The sequence below is a fragment of the Lathyrus oleraceus genome, chromosome 3 (genome assembly GCF_024323335.1).
Source record: "Lathyrus oleraceus cultivar Zhongwan6 chromosome 3, CAAS_Psat_ZW6_1.0, whole genome shotgun sequence".
NCBI lineage: Eukaryota > Viridiplantae > Streptophyta > Magnoliopsida > Fabales > Fabaceae > Lathyrus > Lathyrus oleraceus.
In genome coordinates, this window is record NC_066581.1 from 295907733 (window position 1) to 295920228 (window position 12496).

At 33.1% G+C, this 12496-nt stretch overlaps 1 pseudogene; it reads right to left on the reverse strand.

The window, feature by feature from the left end:
• Positions 1-42: 42 nt before the first annotated feature.
• LOC127130939 (glyoxylate/hydroxypyruvate reductase HPR3-like) lies at positions 43-4099 on the reverse strand (annotated as a pseudogene).
• Positions 4100-12496: the final 8397 nt, after the last annotated feature.

Below are 12496 nucleotides of genomic sequence, written 5' to 3' on the forward strand. Positions count from 1 at the left end.
AGAGATATCACAAGGTAGCACAATAAAAGACATGATTGTAGTGCATTTATTTTCAAGTACAAACTCCTAAATGCATAAATAAGTTGCTCAATCCAAATGAACTTGTGTAATTAGAGGCTTATTGGAGAAAAAAGCTTCTAGATTCTCTTCAACAATTTGTGTTGCGGCCATGAAAGTTTCAATAGTAAAAGCAGCATTATGAGGTGACAAAACCACATAGTCCAATGCTAAAAGTTGTTGAGGAACATTAGGCTCATTCTCAAACACATCCAAACCAGCACCGCCAATGTGTCCTTCCATCAAACACTTCACCAACTCTTGTTCATCAATTAAGGATCCTCTTCCAACATTCACTATGACACCTTTGTTTCTCAATGCTAACATCACTTTGTTAACAATGTGCCTTGTTTGTTCATTTAGTGAACAACATAGAACCAGTGCATCACTAGTAGTTGCAAGTTCAAACATGTTTGAATAAAATTGGTATGTAATAAAGGGCCTTTTCTTCCTTGAGTGGTACAAAACAATGCATCCAAAAGCTTCCAACCTTTTAGCTACTTCCATGCCAATGCTTCCTAATCCAACAATTCCAACTCGAAAAAATGAATTTAATTTATCTTCACTTTTGGTATCATTGACACTTAATAAAGGAAATTAAAGACAAACTTGTCTTATTCTTTTCTTTTGGCCAGGGATTCAACTTCTTAAAAGAATCTCGTGAAGTTTGCTATTTTATTAAGTGATGTCGGAAGGGATTTGCTTTTTTGTTTGTTTTTTTTTTTTACTAAAAAATGTGGGACCAATGCCATTAATTATTTGTATACAGTTAATAACAATTATTTATAAGTGACATGACGTCAAATAATTGAATGTGGGATGTAAGAGTGTTTACCTTTATCATATTACTTTCTATATTTTTAATTATAAAACTCACTTTTTTTTATATATGTAATCCATTTTTATAAGACCTTTTCAAATTTGCATAACTATTTTCAACAATATTTCTATTAAATTTATTAAAAAATACATTTTCTCCCTTTTTCTTTTATATTACATATTAATTGTAAAATTAATTATATAAATTTAACATATAATCTATACAAATTTATTACAATAATCACTTTTTTTAATATCCGTGAAATTTTTAATATCCATCTGTTCTAGAATAATTATTACATTTATAAAAATTATTTGTTCTAAAATAATTGTCACTTATTTTTAATATAATTTAAATTCTAATCTTTTAATTATATCTTTTAATTAATATGTATAATTTATTATTATTCATAAATTATAAGAATAATTTGATAAAATTATTATTATTATTTTTTAATTCATATGAAAATGTCGAACATAACACTTATTTTAGAACGAATTAATAAGAAACTGAGAAATATTTAATAAGAATCAATGATGTAATATATAATAGATTTAAATCATTATTTATTTATTATTTTAAATAAAGTTTTAATTCTATTACTTTAAAATTATTTTTTTATTCTCAATTTAAATTTTTGCTATGGTGTGATTCCGATCTCAATTTCGCCACGTGACATTGACTAGTTAATGATCAGTTAGATAAATTTAATTTGATATATTAACCAAATACTTAGGGTGTGTTTGATTTAGTTTTTAAAAACAGTTTTTTTATTTTCAAAATTTATAAAATTTTTAATTTGTTTGATTACAATGTTTTAGAAAACTGTTTTTAAAAACTCTTTCATTTTTATTGTTTTTAAAAGTGAAAAACAAAAACAGGTTTAACATGTTTTTCATTTTTAATTTTGGATTTCTGGATTTCTGTTTTCATTTGAGTTATCATTTTTTATTTTCTCATTTTTAAAACTGTTTTTAAAAATAATTTACCAAACAAATATTTTTATTTTCTCATTTTTAAAACAGTTTTGAAAAGTCATGTTACCAAATAAATTTTTTAATAGTTCTCTTCTTAAAAATACTTTTCTAAAACAATTTTATAAAACATATTTTAAAAAGTGAAAAGCAAAACTGATTCAAACGGGCCCTTAGTTTCTAATCATTTAGAAGATTACATTAAACTTAAAAAAATATTTGAATGAGATGGTAAATAATATGATAAATGATTTTTTTAATTTAATAAAAAATTTAAATTTAAATTTAGTTTTGGACACACTTAGAGTGTGTTAATTTTTTTTGAGAACTCTTTATTAATTAGTATTATAGTTCTACTCAATTCGAAGACCATTCTAACATTTATCTTAAGACATTCGGACAATAACCATCATTTTCATCTATTATTAATTGAAAATTTTGCTAAATAAATTAGTATTATTTAAACATATTTTTTAAAAGAGATTAATTGAAATATACTGTCAGTGTAAAAGAATTTTACACCATCACTTAATTGTAGACGTTGGATATTAAAAAAAGTTTGACTTTTATTTTAAAAATTTATAAAGTAATACAAACGGGTGATGATGATGAATCGACGGTGTAAAACTTTTTACACTGACAGTGTATAGTAATTAATCTCTTTTTAAAATATCATAAAATGATAATGGTTTGACACAAGAGAAAAAAAATATGCACCGATGGTATAAAATATTTTTACACTGTCAATCAATAAGACTCATGTATCCCATTACATTACACTTTTATTTTTAAAATATTATTTTAATTTAATAATTTAAAATATTTTGATGAGATGTGAGTGTAATATTTATTTCTTTATCCTGACAGTACATTACCTTTAATCTCTTGACACAAAACAAAAATTTAAATTGTACAATACTCATTATTAAATTAGATTTTGTTTTTAAAATTTTCAAAAATTTAAAACTAAAATCAATCCAAGCGGACATTTTTAATATTTCTAGAGTGTGTTGAATGAAGTGATTGAAAATTTTAGAGTTTAAAATTTTAGACGCTTAAAATGCTTTAATTAAACTTTATTCATTTTTAGTTTTTTTGTTAAATAAAATAATAAGTTTTTTCATTATTTAATTTTTAGGAGTCTATTTGAAATTTTAGAAATGTCATTTGAAATTATCTAAATTTATTTTAAAAAACATTTCATAAATTCTCATCCTTTTAAAACTGATCTAAATTTTTCATTGAAGCAAATAAAATTTACATAAATGAATATTTCAGTTTTCTGAAAAGATTATATTATCTAAAAATATTTTGTAATACTCTCTTCATTCTCTTTTATAATTAAATTTTATTTTATATTTGAATTATATATAAATTAAATACATTAATCATTTAATAAACTTAAAATTCAAAATTTACTTATAAAAAAAACAAAAGAAGTACAAACAACACTTAAAAAACTTATGATGCGTTAATATAAATAATTATTGAAAAAATTAAATAAATTAAATATATTTATAAATTGTTTATGTCAGTTCCAAAACATTAACACCCACACATACATATTTTTTTTTAAGAGATGTAAGTAATATCATAGACAATTTGATATAATTTAAAAGTAATTATTTAACTGAAAAAATTGTAAAAGAAAAGATACTAACTAAACAAACCTTAGAGTTAGAAAAATATGGAAAGTTAAATCGGAATATTGTTCTAACAAATCTATCTACTGCATAAATTTTGCTCACCACTCCAATGAGTAAAGCCACAACCACATCAGCAACATCCTCCGAGTACAAACTACCTAAATTGGCAACTCGAATACCTCGACATTTGCAAACACTAAGGTCTAAGTGATGAGTTCCACTCCTTGTGGTGACAATAAGCTTTAAACATGAATTGTTCTATTGGTACTAAGTTGGGATACCATAGTTTTGATAAGTTGTAGTTTTGAGGACTAATGTCGTTGATCGAGATGACCTAATCGATCTTCGGTCCCACATCCCCTAACTACCCGAATACGTGGCTCTAACCCACGTCGATGATTCACCCCATGTGTTTGAGTATCTCAGGACCCAGGAACATGACCACCACCTGCAGAAGATTGTTTAAGATATTCAGACAAATCGGCGTAGTCCTGTGTATGCAATGAAGCGCTACCGCCATAACTGAGTTCGCGACCCATGTCAGAGTAGTTGGGTTGTGTTTGAGTTATTGGAGGGCGACCAGAACAATTGAAGGGAAACATTGGTGTGAATGATGCATCGAGGAAAGGTTGAAATGATTGTTGTGGTGTTTGGTTGCCATATGGTTGTTACATGTTTTGGTTTTGTGATGTTTGGGCTTTTTGGCTATAGTAGGAGGGGGAACGACTAATGTTAAATGATCACTGAGTGTTTTGGATAAGGCGGCTATGGTAGGGTGATGTGTTGGGTGCATAGCGATGTTAGGTGTCTTGATGATGATCTACTTGTTAGTGCTGGTACGGGGTATGCTCTTGGTATCGCGGTTGGGTGTTTGGCATGTTAGGATCGTAGGTTTGTGTGTTTGTGGATTAGAAATTTTGGTGGATAAGGGGTTGTGAGTAACCGGTCTGACAATGTTGTTAGGGCTAGATGTTGAATCTTATTGTGTATAAGTTACCTGACATGGATCGTATAGGTACATATCCTCGGCGAGGAACTCAAATCCAACCGATCTGTACCAAGCCATATAATTACGAGTTGATTTTTCTTCGGTTGACATCACAACGTCAGTTAAGACATGGTCTTGTCGGTGCTTCCATTTTTGACACTCGGATCTAAGAAGTTTTGCCAAGGGTTAAAGTTCCATTGGTCATTAACTTTTCGTAGATGCCATTCTCCGAGGTTTCTCAGGGGATCTGGGATGTGTTAAAGTATACCTAACTGCAATTTAACACGATCATTATCGTGCATCTCCACAGTGGTGAATCTTATGATCGGTGTGCATGCAGTCCAAACAGTTGCGTCTTGTTCGTTGGTTTCATGGTCATGATCCAAGTTTAGATATGGACGTCAAATGAACTAAAATGTGAATATATATTAGATTATAAATTTGTTAGAAGAAATTAACAACTTATTACGAATTAATTAGGTTAATGGAAATACATCTGTTGGTCGAAGGTGATCCAAGAGATTGCGATATTGGGTAATACAATGTTTGGGACATCTGTTGTAACTCATACCACGTGCCGACCATCTGCACCATAAAAGTAAATATATTATTTAGAGATAATAATCGGTAAAGTAAGTAAATATAGTCCATTATTAAGAACTTACTTTTGTGCGTACGGGAATGTGAACGGGTTGTGGTTGAAAGGCGTTAGGGTCGGTAGTCTGGACCAACCCCATGCTTGGAGAAAAACAATACATCTAGAAGATGTAGACGTGTCTTTGTGTGCATTTTTACATAAAGAGTTATTAAGATAAGCCAAACAAGTGGACCCCTAACTGTAATTTTTTATTTTATCTACATGTCTTAGTAAAGGTAAATAAATAACATGCATACTAGAATCACTTGTTGGTGTAAGTCCTAGAGACTAATACTTTTGGTACTTGTATCGAATTATTTATTAATAATAAAAGTCTTTTTTTATTATGTTTGCTTTATAAAGTCCCTAGAATAACTAGTCCGTTTAATGTATCAAGTGTGACTTAATCATGAGATCTCATTAAACATAAGGACACTATTCTTAAAGTATACGTAGTCGAGCTTTTTTGTGCAGTGGGATAACATTAAAGCATTAAGACTATTATGTATATAGATTGATGATCACATCTCATGGATCATGGATAAAGAGTTATCAAGTCTTAAACATAGGTATGAATATTAAGAATAATATTTATACTGGATTGACCCGCTATGAGAATACTATATAGAATGTTATGCAAAGTGTCATAAGTTATTCTCATGGTGATAATGATGTATACCACCCTTCGACCTGAAACCACTATGGACCCTAGATATAGAGTTGAGTTCCTTATTGTTGATCAAACGTTGTCCTTAACCGGATGACCATAAAGACAGTTGATGGGTACTCCACGAAGCATGCTGAGGGACATGAGTGACCTAGATGGAATTTGCCCATCTTGCGTAACATGATAAATATCTACGGATCCAATATTGAACTGGACAAGGATGACACGGTCTATGCCTTGTGTTCAATATAGATATAAGGGCAAAAGGGTAATTGCACACATAAGTATTATCACGAAAGGATTTGTCAGATCACATGACATTTTCGTGTCTTGGGTAGTGTAGCGGTGTATTCGTCACTTTATGATTTATTGACTAAATTAAAAGCAAAGCATACAAAGAATCGAGTCGCCACCGCACTTTTATTTATCCTAAGGAATGGCTAAAAAGCGAACAAAGGCCTAAGAAGTTTTACACATAGAAAACTAATAAAAAGATCAGAGAATCTGGATAAGGGGTAAATTACGCAATGGGAAGGTGTTAGGCACCCAAAACGTCCTAGGTACTCCTAGGGAGCCCTTTTCACACTTGTTGTATAAAAATGTTTATTTGTTTATGACATATTGTGCAAACATGAATGGGATGATGAGAAAAGAATGTGCAGTTTTATTATTTTTGTGTTTGAACGGATGAACCCGTTGCCTACGTACCTTCCATCAAAGGTAAGGATCAAAACGCCGTAGTTCGGCTAAAAGATTTCCAAAAGATCAGTGGGTTCATTTTAAAACAAGAGCACTAAGGCTTTTCATTACCAATGGGAGAAAACTCAACCTGAGTCAACAATCCACCATGCGAGAACGGCTTCAACATACTAGTGAGGGGTTAACCCTATAATAAGTATGGAAGACTTACAATCAACTCACTAAGGATAAGGTAAGATTTACATCAACCACTATGGTAATTGAAACCTATGGCTAATGTGTGAAAAACTTAACAAGAATGGACAAAGCCACCAAAACAATTGAATGTGTGAAGTTAATTGATTATGAGTATTCACAAAATATGGTCAAGGTATGATTAAGGTTCAATTCAAAGAAGTGTTATGAAATGGAGTTTGAAAAGTCAAGGACTTAAGGTCCAGGTTTTTAATTTGACAAGACATGAAGATGTTTGCACAATAGTATCAAAGTTTTGAAAGCAAAGTGTGAAAAGGTTTAGGACAAAGAGGGCATGGAGAATGGAGTGTAAAACTTCTCAGAAAGGTTCACCTCTTGAGATCATATAGAAGATGATTCAAGTGTGTCCTTAGGAATAAGCAACAATGAGCAATAACAAATAAGGAAAACAAATGATACCGGAGGCCAATTGCTGGGCTTATACCAATCTCACAACAAAGGTGGATACCGGATACCAATAGATGGATTTACACCAGTCTCCTAAAACAAACAGGGATGTCAGATGCCAATAAATGGACTTATTCCAACCTCCTAAAACAAAACAGAACAAAAGAGTGGATACCGGATGCTAATCTATTTGGACTTATACCAATCTCCAAAGCAAAACAAGACATGAATGTCAGATGCCAATCTATCTGGGCTTACTCTAATCTCCAACAGATGATCATAGGAATACAAATGCCAACAACATGGTCTTACAATTGCATCCTCACATACAACAAACAAACAGAAGCAATGGTTATAAGTGGCCAAATGAAATGGTCTTACACTTTATCCCTTCCAAACCTTAGGAACAATGGCCAATGAATGGACTTACAGTTGTCCTCAATGGGTAAACCAAAGATGGTCACAAAGATATGAAATGATGATCATGCAATAATGAACAATTAATGATGATAAATGCACAAAGGCAAACAAGCAAACATGTACAAATGAACCAAGCAATTAACCAAACAAAGTCATTTAGCACACACTATAACCAAGCAATTAGGCTCAAGCAAGGGTTAGACTTTTAAAGTCAACTGGAATGGGGTAAGTGGTGCTCTTAACCTTAACATTAAGAGTTAAGGTGAAGCAGATGAAAGGATATGAGGGGTGTGCCTCATCACTCTTATCCCTGGTCAGGGAGAGCTTTGAATATCAGAAGGTGTGGGAGTTCAGAAAGTTGGAACTCTCTCCACAAGTTAATGACTCGATAGATCTTGGGTTAAGATCCACAATGCTACAACATGTAATGTGAGCAAAGGGAAGACACACAGAATAGTAGGAGATGGACTACACATCTCTTCTATCTACCAATTGCCTTATTAGAAGGGCTTTTCCTGCTTGGGGACAAAAATAAACAATCACAAACATTGCCTCTTAAGGAGGACTTCAGACAGGTGCCTGGCCAAGTAACAGGCCAGGTTTTCCAAACTACATGAAGAAGAGATGTTATACCTCGATGCTTAAGCTATCAAGCAAAGTAATAGCAAGTTCACAAAGGAACTATAGCAACTAAATGTACCTGTGGAAACATCAAACAAATCAGTATGTTATACAGACAGTCAACCAACAGTTAATGCAACAGACAACCAATATAGGCAAAGGCAAAAGCCACAAGTCAATCCCAATTGAATCAACTTCAACCTACAAAACACACATTAGTAATTAAAAGCAAATATCAAATGCTCTCAAGATGAGGCATCATCAATTGTGTAACTTGCATGTGCAACCTGAAACAAAGCTTCAAACATGAGAGGTAAACCCTTAGGCTAAAGTCTAGGGTCCAAGATGAGGAAAAAATTTAAAACAGGACATGAAAATTGACCAAAATCAAGATTTATCAAATGAGAACAAATTCCAATTGGTCTCATGTCAAAACTATGCACCAAATCCATTTTATAAGAAAATCATGTCAAACTATGCAAGTTGGAAACTCAATGGAGTAAACAGAATGAACACAAGCATATCAATACCACAATGGCTCAATAAATTCCAAGAAAAATTATGCCTAAACAGAACACATTGAATGAGCAACACACCAAAAATCATGTCACTTGGATAAGTGGAAGTATAGAAATTAAAATCAACAAGTCATGGTATGCAAAGACAAGCTCATACAAGGCACCAAATCATGCATCAACTTCAAGCAAGCATAAAACAGAAACCAAACAATATAAATGAATGAAACCAAAGCCATGGCAACCTCCAAGATATATATAATTCACATGCAAAATTTCAAGTCCATCCAATAAACACCAAGGATTTCACAAATCATATAAGATCATGACTCACAAAAAGTCCATAATTGGTCAAACAGAGGGAAAATTCTCAAACAAATAGAAAATGCATTCAAAAATTCCAGGAAAAATCACAAGCAAACTTAACATCCATAAGTATCAACATGCAAAAATCCAGATCAATTCAAGTTCAATAGGCATGGCAAAGAAATTCCACAAAATGAACAAGAAATGGTGTGACACACATTGTCACACCTCCAATGATCACATCATATCTCAACATCCAGACATGCAAAAATCACAAACGATATACCAAAATGTTCATCAAAGTGTCTAGATTACACATGTAAAATTTCAAGAATTTTGGATCAAGCATCATGATTTCACAAATGAAATGGCAAGCTATATGCAAGAAATGACATGTGAGAATAAACCCTAGGCAATTATTTTTTCAACCGTGCACAAATTTATTAAAAATCATCAAAAAATAGAAGACATTTCAAGGATCATGGTGGAAAAAATCTCATGTGAATTGGATGATTATTGAGAGAGTTCTGATTTTTTAAATGTGAAGAAAAATAAAAAAATGCATGGAAAGGCATGTGAGAAATGGAAGGCTTAATTGGAATAAAAGGCAAAAGGCAACATATGAATGTTGTGGAGCGGAATCGAACCGCTGAGGATTTCAAATATGGCGCTCACTTAATGAAACGCTGCGTTTCATTAAGTGAGGTGGCACGCTACCACTGGTCACATGGCGCACAAACACGAAAAAAGCATGCAAACATGGATTATGAGGATCAAAGGAAGTTCTGGAAACAAAACTTAAGCATTCAACGCGTGTTCTTGCTGTTCATCATCAACATGAACTTTTTGTTACAGAAATCAACAAGCAATATACCAATCGAATCATCTCATCATGCACAACACTAATCCAGCCTTAATTTCAATTAATTCTAACTATATTAAGAGCATCGATCAAAACAAGTTTCAACATCCAGATTTCAAATCCACATAACTTGCTCAAAACTTAATGAAATTGCACGATTCAAATTGCAGGATGCTCTACATGCTAAGATCTACAAAAGCCACATGATAATTGTGAGAATTGGAGCAATCGAGTTCTAACCTCTTTGAAGATGCAACACTTGATTTGTTGTTTTCAAAGCCTGGAAGGTGAAAACAGATGATCTATGATGATGAAGAAGATGACTGAGTGCAAGAATTCAGCTCAACACTGCTCGATTCTCTTTAAAACTCCAACTGCCATGTGAGGTGCAAGGCTCCAACAGTCAAGATTCAGCATGAATTATCCACGATCTTGCTTCAACAGACCTTCAATAATATCTGCAGATGATGATTAGCACAAGAACAAGCAAAAAGAATGATGAAATTTGATGAAAGAAAGTTGAAAAAGTTTGAGAGGATTTGAGAGAAATTGAAATGAAAAGAGTTTGGATCTGAGATTGTGAAGTGTTGATGCAAAATTCTGTTATGATTAGGACTTTATACCACCTGTTAATCACACTAGCTAAACATGATTAGGCAAAATGGATTGGATTAGTGAAATGAACATGTTAATGGAAATTGGCCAAAATGCCCTTATATATATGTGACCAATGGAATAGTAAAAATTCATTTGAAGCAAGTCACAAATTCTGTTTTAAGGCCATTGCAATTGGTTTGGAGTGAAAATTATGTGTACTTTTCAAAATCACCTTTTTTCCCACCAAAATTCAAATTGATTCAAGTGAAAAATGCCATTTTTGTGTGATGATTTTTGATGACATGTAATGAATGATTATGATATAGCATGTCAAATGGAGATTGCTCAAAAAAGAATCACATGAATTGGCCTTTTGATGCAAAAGTTATGCTTTGTTGAAGTTCAAAATCCATTGCCAATGATTTGATCATAACTTGCTAACCACAAATGAGAAATGGATGTTCTTGGACTTTTTGGAAAGGTGAGAGCAAGATCTTCAACTTTCATGTTGGAAAAAAATTGATTTGAATCTTGCTTGATGATGTAAAGTTGAGGAGAAGACCTTTCCATTTTTGGCAGTTTGAAATTACAGGTCATTTACTATTTTTGACAACTTTTTGTCTGACCTCCAATTCCTCAATGATGATGTTTGTCATGTTATATGAGGCTTGTATGGACATGAATAAGACCTCTTAAACCATTTCCCACCATCAAATCCCTGATTAAATACACAGTTGACCACAATTGACTTTGCTAGGGTTTTGGTTGACTGAACAATGCTTTGATGAATTTCAAGCCTCTTCCACTTGAGATCTTGATTCAAAATGATACCATGGTTCATATGAACTCTTATGAATGATCATGGTGCCCAAATTCTTCAGAATGGCCACCATCTATTGCTCAACGACTTGCCTAGAATGCCTTGACCTAGAATTTCTTCATCTGCAAGTAACAAGGTTAGATGACAATATTTTTGTACTTTTGGGTTAGTAAACAAATGAAAAGCAATGATATACAAATGTAAAACATGCTTGGTGATCAAGAACCACACTCACAAAGATAACCCACCCACTGGGAAGGGAAGCAAGATGCACAATGATCCTTGAGGCAATGATATGATATGATATGATGCCATGAGGGATCTTAGGGACAAAATTGGGGTCTTACAGATGCCCCTATTTAAGGTCATTCTAGCCGGAGAGGTGAAGTTTAGAAATCTTCATCTCGATGCGGTAGAATGGGCTTAAATAACAGTAATGAGACAAATTTTGGTCCCTAAGAGACCTCATGATGCAAATGTATGCATGCAAAAGACACAAACTCTGTGGGGATAAGGTTCGCACAGAAGAAAAGACGATCCGTCGGAGTAATACACTCACCAGGAACAGAGACTCAAATGGGACTCTTATGGGGACTCCGATAGGGGATAAGAAAAAAAAGAATGCGTGAGCAGGACACGACTCTGAGTTAGGGGATAACAAAAATAGACCGGAGACTTTACTGGGGAAGTAAAGGACTCAAACTGGGGAGAGAAAGAAATTCCAAAGGAAAACACTTCCATTGGAAAGACTCAAGCTGACTCACAAAATGCATGTACTGGGGATAACACCAATACAGCAACACGAATAGGAACACAACTCCGCTGGGGAAATCTAGAAAAGACTTTCCAGGGGAAACCAAAGGATGAGATGTTACCGGTTAGTGAGTAACAAACTCAGGAAGAATGAATATCTAAGACCGGTATACGGGTGAGAGATATCAATCAACCAACCATCTGAGGAAGACCTGAAAAAGGTAAAACTTCAACTCAGGGAAATCTGACTCCACAGGGGACCAAGGTCATAATAGGGAGCAGACAGGAAGGAACACCAAGGATACCGGGTTGTAGGTATGAAACAGGTAACCGACCAAGGCGTGAATTGGTGTGTGTTCCAAAACACTCATCATCCTGAAGAGAGCGAAAGCAAACTTGTTTATAGGATGGACATTTGATTCTGTAAAGAATGCAAATCTTACTCAGTTGGGGAAACAAACAAAGGATTCAA